Source organism: Balaenoptera physalus (genome assembly GCF_965194825.1).
Source record: "Balaenoptera physalus genome assembly, chromosome: 11".
NCBI classification, from domain to species: Eukaryota; Metazoa; Chordata; class Mammalia; order Artiodactyla; family Balaenopteridae; genus Balaenoptera; species Balaenoptera physalus.
This window is the reverse complement of record NC_138896.1, coordinates 66,945,605-66,959,844: the sequence shown is the minus strand read 5'-3', so window position 1 is coordinate 66,959,844 and position 14,240 is coordinate 66,945,605. Positions and strand designations below refer to the sequence as shown.

General features: G+C 44.2%; 1 long non-coding RNA gene across 7 annotated transcripts in view; it reads right to left on the bottom strand.

The window, feature by feature from the left end:
• Positions 1-14,240, bottom strand: part of LOC309637797 — a 555,044-nt gene that overhangs the window by 67,019 nt on the left and 473,785 nt on the right. The window lies entirely within an intron of this gene.

Here is a 14,240-nt window from a genome sequence, read left to right as displayed (position 1 = left end):
CATTAAAAACTCTACAAATAATAAATGCTGGAGAGGATGTGGAGAAAAGGGAACCCTCCTATACTGTTGGTGGAAATGTAAATTGGTGCAGCTACTATGGAGAACAGTATGTAGGTTCCTCAGAAAACTAAAAATAGAATTACCATATGATCCAGCAATCCCACTCCTGGGTATATATCCAGACAAAACTCTAATCCAAAAAGATACATGCACCCCTAGTTCACAGCAGCACTATTCACAATAGCCAAGACATGGAAACAATCTAAATGTCCACTGACAGATGAATGGATAAAGAAGATGTGGTACATATACACAATGGAATACTACTCAGCCATAAAAAAGAATGAAATAATGCCATTTGCAGCAACATGAATGCAACTAGAGATTATCATACTAAGTGAAGTTAAGTCAGACAGAGAAAGACAAACACCATATGATATCACTTACATGTGGAATCTAAAACATAACACAAATGAACCTATCTACAAAACAGAAATGGACTCACGGACATAGAGAAAAGGCTGGTGGTTGCCAAGGGGAAGGGGGTTGAGGGAGGGATGGAGTGGGAGGTTGGGGTTAGCAGGCGTAAGCAATTATATACGCAATGGATAAACAACAAGGTCCTACTCTATAGCACAGAGAATTATATTCAGTATCCCATGATAAACCATAATGGAAAAGAATATAAAAAAAGAATGTGTGTGTATATATATGCATAACTGAATCACATTGCTGTACAGCAGAAATTAACACAACATTGTAAATCAACTATACTTCAATAATAATAATATATATATAAATATAAATGAATGTAGTAGAAAATGACAGAGTATAAAATGATTTCTGTCTCTTATATACATAGATGGGGAAGATAGCAAGTTTTTGCTTTTGTTTTTGTTCCTGAGGAAAGGCCTACATTTGGGTAACATTTGCCAAGATTTTACAGATCTTAGGTCATACCCTGGACACGGTTCCCTTCTACACAGATATTCCTGTAATTGTAATATGGGTAACCGGATTCCCTTCTTGTGGTTATGCACATTATAGATGTAGATGACTGAAGAATGCCAGCCCATCCATGCTTATCTGGAATTCTAGTTACAATTTTTTTCATGAAGACAGAGCAAATAAAAATCATTATATTTATAAACATTTTGTATAAAAAGAACATTAAATGTAGGGTCTTTGTGACAGCTTTAAGTATTATTCATCACCAATTAATATATTCTATTCTGCCTTCAGACTTGAATAAAGATTTCTGGACTTGAATTTCATTAATAAGATATCAAATTAATTATTAAGAATTCACATAAGGGAATAATGTATAATACTTGGAAAATAAATGAAAGCTTTATGCATTATTATTGAATAATCTCCAAGACATATAAATGAAGAAAGCAAGGTCCAGGGAAACTGAGACGATATAGAAGCCTCGTTTAAAGAGTAAGTAAGTCCTGGTTTTTATTTGTAACAATTCCTGCTCATTTTCAGATGCAGGGGAATGGTAACATGGGTAGATGGTGGATCATTTTTACTTCCTTCCCAATGATAAAGTCAATACTTTTGTGACAGCCACATAATTGGGTTTCCACTCAGGGATTTCTGGGAGAGAAAGGATCAAAATAAAATTCTTTGAAAAAAAAACACCTGGAATTCCAGTATGAACCTGTTTGTGTGAGACAGTAAGTAATCTTCTCTTGTGTATCATAAGAGCCTGGGATTGTTTACATTCTGCTCTAGGCTACTGAACCAAGTCAGCCAGAAAATAGCCATTGAAGTGCATGTTTTGGATTGAAAATCATCAACAGCCTCTGTGATTAGTGAAATAACTGGAGAGGCTGTCTTACTGGTTTGTGGCAGAGCATGACTCAGAGTACTATCGTGGTTATAATGGAAAAGGCACAATATTAAAGGTCAGTTCTATCTGCGGGGATCAGGGCATCAGTTCTATCTGTGTATTGAGCTCAGGATATTTGCTCTGTCTCTCAGCATGGCAGTGAGGATCCCATCAAATGAGGTAGTAAATATGATATGTAAAACGCAAGATCAATAGAGTCGATATTACTTTTATTGAATATATTTATATTTTATATGATATTTTTTTAAAAATCAGTGATCACAGATCTCAATTTTCTTGTGTTCTTTACTGTCAGCATGACTTGACAACTAATTAGTCAAAACCACCCATGAAGGTAGGCAGACTTATGCTTCAAGGAGAACTACCCCACACTGTAACTGACTGTGTAATAGCAGTATTTTTTTCATGTTTTTTTCAAAGTGCCTTGAAATCAATTGTGTTAGTCAGAGTTCGCCAGAGAAACAGAACAAACAGATTGTGTGTGTGTGTGTGTGTGTGTGTGTGTGTGTGTGTGTGTGTGTGTGTGTGTATGATATATATATGGCATTGGCTTGCCTGATTATAGAAGCTGAGATCTGCAGCTGTGAGCTGAGACCCAAGGTTGCTGATGGTGTATCTAGTCTGAGTCTGAAGGCCTGACAATCAAGAGAACTGATAGTGTGGGTTTCAATCTCAAAGCTGCCAGGTTCAAGACCCAGGAAGAGCCCATGTTTCAGTTCCACACCAAAGGCAGGAAAAACTGATGCCTCAGCTCAAGAGTCAGGCAGGAGGAGTTCCCTCTTACTTGAGAGACTGTCAGCCTTTTTATTCTCTCCAGGCCTTCAACTGATTGGATGAGGCCTACCCACCCTAGGGAGGGAAATCCACTTTACTCAGTTTACTGATTCAAATGTTAATCTCATCTAAAACACACTCACAGACATACCCAAAATAATGTGTGACCAAAATATCTGGGCATCCTGTGGCCCAGTCAAACTGACATATAAAATTAATTATCACATCAGGTAAGTCTTGTTTTAAAATGATCTAGTTGCAAAGGTAAATAATGACTCATTAAACTATAATTTTTAAAGTCCTCAGTTCTAAAAGAACAGGGGTTATTTCATTTCCCCCAGACTTCGCTCTCCAAATAAATGGCCATTAGAGGGAGCTCTGGTTGCAGCGTAGAAACAAAATTATCCTCCATGAATTGATAATGTTAACTTGAAACTCTGTTTCCAGGTTTTAATGGAGACACAGAGAATATATATATACATATATATATAAAAAAAAACCCCCACTAAACTAAGAGGTATAAAGTATCCTTTAGCGTCACCATTTTGTATATCTGAACTGAGTGAGACCAGACTTGCCTCATGGAGTGCAAGAGCTGAAATGATACAGCAACAAAGCTGGGTGGAATGGGATAGGCTCTGGGCTTGAGTTCCAGCCATGCCATGGAAGCAGCTGAGTGCCCTTGAGTCAGTTGCTTCCCATCTCTCCTGGCCTATTTCCTCTCCTGAACAATGAAGATGACAGAGATTAGTGTTTATCACACATTGGTATCTGTGGATGGGAGAATTCTAGAATTAAAAAATTTTTTCTTTTCCCAAAAGATAACCTTGAAAATGTTATGTTCTTAAAAGCTGATGTTCTTGAAAGAATTATCTTAAGCATACTCTCAGTCATAAGGATGATACACTCACAGTCAACCCAGCTTCTGCCATGCGGTTTATGAGCTATGTTGACATTATGTGGGTACCAAGTGATCCCTGTCTTGAAGTGACAGCACTGAACTTTTAATCTGTTGCTAAGCCTCTTCTGGATGACTTTAGGTTGGTGTTGTCAAAATGACAACAGTTGACTTATAATTACCATTGTACCGATAAAGACAAATTTTCTCTTTCGCAGAGATAATATTGAAATTGAAATATTCTATGACAATGCAATTGAAAGCACTGTCATAGAATAATATTTTAGAGTCATAAGTCATCTTGCAAACTGAAAAGGAACCCTCCTACACGTTGGTGGGAATGTAAATTGGTGCAGCTGTTATGGAGAATAGTATGGAGGTTCCTTAAAAAACTAAAAACAGAGTCACCATATGATCCTGCAATCCCACTCCTGGGCATATATCCGGAGAAAACTATAATTCAAAAAGACACATGCACCCCAACGTTCACTGTAGCACTATTTCCAATAGCCAAGACATGGAAGCAACCTAGATGTCCATTGACAGATGAACGGATAAAGAAGATGTGGTGTATATATATATATATATATATATATATATATATATATATATATATATATATAAAATGGAATATTGCTTAGCCATAAAAAAAGAATGAAAATGGAGGTATTTTAGACTGAGGAGCACATATGTATTTTTTCTTGATGGATTTTTTTTTTTTTTTTGGTACATTGGGAGGAACTCATGATTTCACATCGCTACTTCTGAAGACCGTGTTGGGAATGAGAGAGGAAGCATTGGCTCTGCACGCATATGTACACATGCATGTACCCACACATACATGCAAAGGTACTGAACGAGTTGTTACCCCCATCTTATCCAAACTTCCCTTTCTCACCAGTATGTACAGCCTGCTGCTGTGAGGAGGTAAAAGGAAGAGAATGATGGAGAAAGAAAGGGACCGGGGAGGCAGGAAGGGAAAAGGAGCAGCAAGGCGTGGACCTGGGAGCAGCGGGCACTCCGTCTGAAGTGAAGAGAAACACAGGATACTGTGGCCTCCCTTTGTCTTCACTCCCCATGTTAATTAAAACTGATAGACAAGGCCAAGTGCAAGTTTCTGAGCATCTGGTGCCTGTACTGAGCTTGAGGGTGTGTTTCATGTATTAAACCCACAGCCACAAAGCCTTCGACTTTGAAGTTCTGCAGAGCTACATGAAGCCCTCTGCTCTCCCCTAATGTTACCCTTTGTGGATAAACAGGGGCTGAAGCACGAGTAGCCTTTGGCTTTCTTCTCAGTTGGGCGTAAGCCTGTTCAGCCACAGTTTGATGGTTATTATTAACGTATCTCATCTAATCTAAGATTCCTTCAACTGTAAGTCATACCATTATTTTATGTGCCACTAAAAAAAAAAAACACTGTCAAGTACGCTAGGACACAGCCTGAACAATGTTGCCGCTCAATGCATGGATGGGGCACAAGAGCTTGCTGGTGCTTCGAAATGCCTTTCATCTGTTCTGAGGGACTTGGCAACCTCTCCTTCCTTTGGTCACACTGTGCTGGTGGGCGATAAGCCATCTTTGTGCATTTATCTCAGTAACAAGATGTACCTCCATTTCTTCTACCTGAGGGTTTCTAAAGCACTTGGTTATTGCTTCGAAAGAAATATGAGATTGCAATCATTCCTTTAACAAAAATACCGGCTTCATTAATATAAAATGTATACTCCACTGCTCCATTTCCATGCCTTTCTGCAAACACAATGACTTTTTTGCTTGCCAAATTACAGCGAAATCTTTCTGAAGATATTTTCAATAACAAATGCAACATTTGTAGCTCTGACAATGCATATAACTCAGCTGAAGTGACAACATCAGGAAGAGCCCTGGCCAAGTTTGTTCATGATAACTACAACGATTCTAGCTGCCAGACTGTGAATTGTGAGACACATCCTCATTTCACAAATGTTAAACTATGAAGAAAAAAACCACATGTTTTAGAAGCAAAGAAATACCTTAGATCTGCTTCATTTTAACAGTTATGCTTTTCCTCCTTGAGCACTTTCTCCAGCAGCTCTGCCTTCCACCAACAGCCCTCTCACCTGGCCAGTGTGTGCCCGCACCCCTGAGACTCAGCATCGGTTCAGGGGACGGTAGGTGCTGGGGCAGCCTCCTGCCCTCGGCGGCAGCATCGCTGGCATGACCTTCATGGTGGGGATACAGAGTTGTCTTGTTCTGGGCACACAGAGCATCAAGAAAAAGAATCCCCCTTGTGGAGGTTTAAGAAAAGGGGGATTATTTGTGAGCCCTTAACAGGCAACTGCACAGGCTTCCAAGGGCTGAAAATAAAGTCAGCCAGGCTCATGGGACAGAGCCTATTGAGTCAGAACCTGAGGTCTCTAACTCTTGGCCCATAAGATTCTCCCATTTCCGCTTCTGATTCCTCCATGTAATAGACACTCAGTAAATGCTTGAAGGACTGTGGCTCTGGCTCACCATGGCAGCAGCAGGGGCCCGACGCTCCATGACACAGGGTCTAGTCACAGGGTCTGGGTTTTGTAATTCACATTCTCAATAGAGAAACCTACCAGACTCAGCCCAGCCCATGGATTTGCTCTCCCCACCATCTTTCCCCACCGCGGGGTCAGATGTTCATCTCTGGTCAGCTCTGGCCAACCTCAGGCTATCCCTTCAGTAGGAACTGTGGGAGGGGTCACTTCTCCCCACCACCAAATGCTGTGGGCAGAGAAGTAACAACTGGCTGACCTGGACAGGATTTGTGCAGCTTTTAATCCTTCATCAGAACCCCGGAAAGATGCTGCATGGGCCTAGCTCAGTACTCTGTTAAATCATCTCAAGGCAAAACTCAGCTTCCATAGAAGCTGAACTGTGGTGACCAGGCCACACCTGGCTGAGCAACTATGATAAAGGAAGAGAAGAAGGGACATGGGTCTTATTCTATTACTGTTTTCAGTGATGCCACTTCTTGTTTGATGTAGACCTACATAAACCTATCAAGCATGGATGCTTTCCCTATGAACCAAAAAGGTATCTAAGGTTACAGCCGACCCACCTGCCAGAGCCTCCATATGGAATTCTGTGATCCCAGAGGTGATAAACAGTGGCAAAGTGAGGGTGGGATGGATATGGGGAGTGGAGAGGTACTTCCATGGGTTTCTTCCATGGGCCTGGGTATGTCGGTGGGTAGGTGTACTTTATAGCAGAATATTTCTCTTTAAGGATTTATCACAGGGTTTCTTTCAATGAGCACATTTATAGGGTGAGTCCTGTCACAGGCTGATTGCAGCTTCCACCCAGCACTGGCATTGCCTAAGGGCAGATGTCCTGGTAGAGTAAGTAGGACACCAGCCTCACAGCAAGAAGTCACCTCTATCATAGAACAGCGCTACGACCTTGGTTAGTGTCCTGGCCGAGGCCACACTTCCAACCCCCACTCCATAGAATATGGGGAGATGCTGGCTTCTTGCCCAGCTGCCAGGATCCCCACTTACAAAGAATGCTGTGCTGGGGAAACGAAGGTCCTCACACTATTATCAGTGCTATTTTTTTTTTTTTAAAGAATTTTTTTTCTAAAAAAATTAATTAATTAATTTTTATTTTTGGCTGTGTTGGGTCTTCGTTTCTGTGCGAGGGCTTTCTCTAGTTGTGGCAAGTGGGGGCCACTCTTCATCGCGGTGCGCGGGCCTCTCACCATCGCGGCCTCTCTTGTTGCGGAGCACAGGCTCCAGACGCGCAGGCTCAGTAGTTGTGGCTCACAGGCCTAGTTGCTCCATGGAATGTGGGATCTTCCCAGACCAGGGCTCGAACCCGTGTCCCCTGCCTTAGCAGGCAGATTCCCAACTGCTGCGCCATCAGGGAAGCCCTATCAGCGCTATTTAAATGTGCTTGGCCGAGAGCCTTGCCCATTATAGGATTTCTGCCTCGGTGCCCAAGGCATTCTCTGCCCAAAGATTCTGGTACTGACAGTACATTTTGTTGCTGGCAGAGGTGAAAGAAACCAAGCAGGCTCTCTTTGGCCCAAAAGACCTAAGAGTCCTGGGTTTCCTGCAGATGCTCACTCTAGAGAAACACCACATTCCAAGTCAACTTCCAGATGCTCATCAGCTGGGCCAGTGTGATCAGAAATGCAGAGACAGTCAACCACAGATATGTCTCCAACAGCCCCGCCGTGAGTTTCTGGGTCCAGAGGGACACAGGGTCCCCTGCTGTGGGCAGATTCCTCCTAGCTGGGCCACTGGATACAAGTTTTCTATCAGCCAGTGGCTGAGCTCATGAAAGGAAGCAAATGATGGGATTTATCACCAGCTACTCCTTCTAGTGGCAGAGAATTCTCAGGTCAGGCCCTTTCTGACTCTATAGGATGTTTCTCTGAGGAGGTGGGGAGGCAGCGGTTTAGAGGATGCTGTGAGGGGCGTCCAGGGGCCCCTCACTCATCCTCACTTATTTCTCTAAACCTCATCTTGTTCAGAAAGGAGATTTGAGGGCAGTTAGAGAAATATGAGCAACACAAAAGAATAAAAAGAAAAAAATGTTTAAAAGAAAGAATAAAAGTAAAAGAAAATCAGAGCAAAGGAAAATGACAGCGAGAAAAAAAGTGAAGGCTGATGGGGCAACACCAGAGCACAGTGTGTTTTCTCTGATGACTTGGTAAAAATTGCTAATCACGGGCATTTAATGCCTCACCTTTGCGAGGCAGACACGGAAGCTCCGTACCCCGGCCCCAGGGATGGGCAGAGTTCAGTTCTGCGTTGAGGCTGGGTTGGTTCTCCCTTCCCTCTTACTTTCAGGCCTCCCTTCTCCCCCAGGGGTAAGCAGACTGCTGCTCGACACCCGCCGGAAGCTGCCTTAGGTAAACTTTCAGAATAAAAGGATGAGGGTCAGGGTCAGGGGGTTGACCCCGATCTAGAAGTCCAGATCCTATTAAGGGCCCTGGTGAGGAGATAAGTGGGGGAGCCTGGTCCCAGCTAATCTGCTCCCCGGTTTCTGCAGCAGCACATTGGGGTCCCTTCTCCGACAAGGCTGTGGCTCCTGGGGTCCCAGGGCCGGGGAGGGCGTGGAGGTGGCCCAGTAAAGGCCGACCTCTATAAAGCAACGCGACTTTCTAGCTGCGTGACACTCAGCCAGTTGGTCAGTCTTCTCAAACCTAGGATAGCGATTTTTAGAGTGAAATAAGTTAATGGGTGTTAACTCGTTTACACAGGCCTAGTGAATTAGTTGAATCAGATCCTGAACACAGAAACTCCTGGTTGATTGGAAACTTAGCCTCTCGGTACTGGAAGGAGAGAGAGACAAGGGATCTGCCAGGGAAGCCGTGTGACATAAGAGTTAATGGCTGGGGCTTCCCTGGTGGTGCAGTGGTTGAGAATCTGCCTGCTAATGCAGGGGACACGGGTTCGAGCCCTGGTCTGGGAAGATCCCACATGCCGCGGAGCAACTAGGCTTGTGAGCCACAACTACTGAGCCTGCGCATCTGGAGCCTGTGCTCCGCAACGAGAGGCCGCGATGGTGAGAGGCCCGCGCACCGCGATGAAGAGTGGCCCCCGCTTGCCGCAGCTGGAGAAAGCCCTCGTACAGAAACGAAGACCCAACATAGCAATCAATCAATAAATCTTTAAAAAAAAAAAAAAAAGAGTTAATGGCTGGAGTGCAGGAGGCAGGGCCCTTTCACTTACTTTGGGCAAGTTTCCAAACTTCCTTTAGTCTCAGTTTCCTCCTCTGAATAATGGGAATAATCATAATTATTTCCATTATGATTTCTGTGGGGATTCAATGGCCCGGTTTAGGAAAGGTGTTTAGAACTCCAATTGTTACAGTAAGTGCTCAAGGAACATAAACTATTACTATTACAATCACTGACATTCATAAGGGAGGAAATCATTAATTCTCCACGGTGCCGGAGGATGTTGTATACCGCCGCCCCCCCCGCCCCGGCCCCACACAGAGAGAAGATACACTGTTCTCAGGAGCAGAGCGTGGAAAGCCAGGCTCACAGAACTGGCAAGACTTTTTGTTGGAAACTGATCTAATAGTACTCATAATTCACTTTCACTCATTCAGGAGACAACTGTGGCTGAAGAAAAGAGTAATAAAGAAGAAAACATCTATCTGATGAGTTTGCCCTGTGTCTTGGCCAACTCTCTGATTATCTGCTCTTTCTGTGGAGCTGCTTCATTTACTTGGTGGTGATGGGATCCTGGGAAGTTTCCACAAAGCAGCACGACAGCTCTGGAGGTAATGGAGGGCAGAGTTAGGGCTGAACACCCTTTTCTGAAGATGAATGGTACGTGCAAACACAGAAGTTGAACCAGCTCTGTCTTAGAGGTTGAAGCAGAGAAAGCCTGGATTATCCTATATCTTTAAAGAAGTGGGTGGGACTGCATTACGAAACAGATAAGGCTGATTTATAATTCACATTAACTTTTTTTCCCGGAGAAGATGCTTAGTTTAAGAATGCTGAGGGGGAATTATTCTGTTGAGAAGATTAAACAGCTTTCCTATAATCTCATTTACACTATTCCAGTGCTCAGCAAACGATTTCTTCATGTAAAGGCATTTGCTGGATGCTGTGTTGAGGGTGATATAAAAAAAAAAGCCGTGGCCCTGCCCTTAAGGCAAACTTCTTCTTGGGCTACTTTTAAATTATCCTTAGTAGGCTCAAAATTAGTACTACCTGCTCACTCTTCTTTGAAAGATGATGGGTAAACGAGGGCCTCTTCCTGTTGCTAGGAGTAAAACCAGGTCATTTTGAGCTGCACGAATCAACAGGAGAAGGAAAGTGAGCAGACTTTGTGTGTGTGTGTGTGTGTGTAGTGTGTATAGTGTGTGAGTGTGAGGTTCACTACCATGTACAGTGCCTGGCACACAGTAGGCCGGCTCTCAGTGAATGTTTGCTGAATGAATGAACACTGTGTGTGGACAGGAATTTCTGCATCCCTGGGAGCATGTATGTTTTCCCTGGGAGGTGTGACAGGGTCTGCAAAGAACTGGGAAGATGGGACAGGATTTAGACAGCAGCCAAGGTTGTCTAGCAGTTCAGGGTCAAGGGACTCAGAGAAGATCCCGCAGTCAAGGTGAGAAGGAGGAAAGGTTCCGAGTCCAACTGCCCTGACTTGGGATTCCAGCTTTGTTACTTATGAGCTGTGCGACCTGGTCACCTGGCCTTTCTGAAAAGGAGGCTGGTGACAGGTGGACTTCCTAGAGGAGGATGGGCCCCTCTTTCCTAGGCAGGTGTCTTCAATGGGCAGCAGAGCCCAGGATTCCCTTGGCTGGAGCAGAAGAGATTCAGGGCCAGGAGTGTGCTGAGGGGGGCAGAAGCAGCCCCCGCATGCTGTGAGCTGGCCCAGCTTCCCATAAGGAAGGAGGGCATGCTCCCAGAGGGACAAGTATTATACAAAGGGCTCTCAGTTTCTTAGGCAGCTGGAAGCCTGGGGTTTGTGGGAGGTTTGAGTGGGGCCAGGTGGAGAAGAAGGGATGCTGGCAGGTGCTGCCTGGAAAAGTCTTAAATTCCACAAGGACAGAACTGAACATTTGTCTCCCCACCTTCCCCAGAGCCCAAGTCAGGAAAGGAGAACAATATTATTCTGGCTCAAAATATGAAGTCATCTTACATCCCTTCCTCTCCTCACCTCCCACATCAGACACCCAGTCACCAAGGCCCTTCACCTCCACTTCCTAGAGCCTGCTAGAACTATCTACTTCTCCTCTGCTGTACCATTGCCACAGTTCACGGTCCCCACGGAATACAGTCTCCAGGCACGGGAAATGTGACTTATCTTTTTAAGAAACCTCTTCCTTACGTCGGCTGTTTCATGATACCTGTCATTCATAGAATTCTGACCTGCGTGAATGGGCCCTGCCTCCTGTCCAGACGCTCTACCCCACTTCGCTGAGCAAAAAGTTCCAGAAACAGAGACAATATCCTCTTCTAGACGAGCTTTGTAATAAAACCAGGTGTCTCCCTTCATGTTACAAAAAAAAGCCTCTGGTGAAAGCTCACTATAGTCAAGGCACTGGCACGTAGTGCTCTATGCCTTATCTTATTTCATCCTCACTACAACCCTGAACTTTAGGGACTTCTACCGCTCCCATTTACAGATGGAGATGCAGGGGGAAGTTACATAATGTCACCCAGATCAGTTCACTAGTCAGTGACGGCGTCAAACCAGCCAGCCTGACTCCACAAAAAAAATTGTGCCTTCCCTCCTGTGTCTTGAATTGATCGCCTTCGATGGTTGGGCCATGAGCACATATTTGACTGACACATTAACCAATTTGTCTCTTGAAGCAAACCTGGGAAGTGGGGAAGTCGGGGAATATTATCCTTATTTTTCAGAAAGGCAAAGTGAACTCAGATATAATCTCTAAATAGTAATGATGACGATGACAATAATGACATTACGCCGAGTGGCTAACACGCACTGCAGAGCAGGCTGGCCTTGCCAGGGCAACACTCCATGTGGACCATGTGTGCAATAACTAAGGTCACACGGGTACTCACCCAGGAGAGGAGCCCGGCCAGATTCCAAGGGGACTGTCCAGGGGCAGAAGACAGGGGCAGGGAAGACCCAGAGCCCACAGTTCTTACACCCAGAGGTGACCTGGGAGGACAGGAGGGAGTGAAATAACAAGGGCTGACTGGCCATACTGACAGTACAAAGTACCACGCATACAAGCCCCAGCATCTCCCAAATGGTCCTCGCTTGTCAGGTGGCAGTTCTGACGTCTGGCTTGGGTTGTTTGTCCTCTTGTTTACAGCCAGTGCTGTAAGTCTGGGGAATCACCACCCACACGTTGGGCTGTGGTGACCAACATCTTTCCTCTTCTCTGGGGAACTTCTACACTTAGTAATTCCTTTAATGTTTGGTCTCAGGACCCCTTTATACTCTTACAGGTTATTAAGGACCCTAAAAAGAGATTGTTGATATGGGCTATTTCCACTGATATTTACCATGTTAGAAATGAACAGCAAGACATAAAAAATATGTATTAATTCATTTAAAAATAATAACCCCTTACATGTTAACATAACGCTATCTTTTTACAATAAATAACTGTATTTTCCAAAACAAAAACTACTTTACTAAGAAGATAGGCCCTTTTATATTCATGAACTACTGTTGGTGCCAGGATGCAGAGCTTGGCTTTAATAGTTTGTGATTTTGCAGGAATTCTACTGAAAGCATTTCAGACCTCCTTTTTTCTCAGCACTAAGATTATATTTAGATACATTTTAATGGATTTCTTTGGATGCTCAATGCCAGCATCTACACTTCCAATTAATTGTGTCAACTCTGCAGTTCCTGCAGGCTAACAGAGTTACCTGCAAAATGTGCTTTGGCTCGTTGTAATTAATAATGTGACCTTCTGAAACGGGAACCAAAAGCTTCTGGAGCAGGAAAATTGTTCACCTGAATTCAGTGGATGGTGGCCAGAGCCAGGCCTGAGCTGCAGCGTCTGTCAGTAGTGAGGCTGAAAGTCAGAGCACCTAAGAGAGACGTGTGAGAGCAAATGCAAGAGGAGAAGGAGAAAGCAAGGAAATCCATAAATCAGGAGTGATGTTTATGTTTCAGGAAGCTCGCGAACATACCAAATGACAAAATAAATGTGGTGGTGGTCTTTGGAATATGCTTTGAGGAAGCCTCTTCTGATCAGTATTGGGCTAGCCTGGAGTCCTTCCCTAAGCCGCCCAGCCTCCACGAGTCTTCCGTTGAGGCAGGTCTGTGCCACAGAGCTGTTCTCCACTGACTTCTGCCTGACTGGGGCGCCTGCGTCCTGTGCCCCCTGCCACTATTCTTCCCCCACGGAGTTCCCTGAGCATACACACTTTTCCTCACTCAACTTTTTAAAATACTATTTTATTGGGCTTCCCTGGTGGCTCAGTGGTTAAGAATCCACCTACCAGTGCAGGGGACACGGGTTTGAGCCCTGGTCCGGGAAGATCCCACATGCCGCGGAGCAACTAGGCCCAGGCGCCACAGCTACTGAGTCCGTGTGCCACAACTACTGAGGCCCGCGTGCCTAGAGCCCGTGCACTGCAACAAGAGAAGCCACCACAATGAGAAGCCCGCGCACCGCAACGACGAGTAGCCCCTGCTTGCCGCAACTAGAGAAAGCCCGCACGCAACAACAAAGACCCAATGCAGCCAAAAATAAATAAATAAAATAAATAAATTTATATATAAGAAAACTATTTTATTATTTTTATTTGTAATTGCGGTAAAATACATACACATAAAATTTACCATCTTAACCATTTTTAAGTGGCATTAAGTATACAGTCACGTTGCTGTACAACCATCACCACCACCATCCATCTTCAGAACTCGTTCCATCTTGTAAACCTGAAACTCTGTACCCATTAGGCAATAGCTCTCTGTTTCCCCCTCCCCTCCAGCCCCTGACTACCACCACTCTACTTTCTGTCCCTATGAATCTGACTCCTCTAGGTTCCTCGTATAAGTGGAATCATACAGTATTTGTCCTTTCGTGACTGGCTTATTTCACTCAGCATAACGTCCTCAAGGTTCATCCATGTTGTAGTATGAGTCAGAATTTCCTTCCTTTTTAAGGCTGAGTAATATTCCGTTGTATGGATACACCACACTTTGTTTATCCATTTATCTGTCAGTGGACACTAGGGTTGCTTCTACCTTTTGACTACTGTGCATAATGTTGCTGTGAACATAGCTGTAC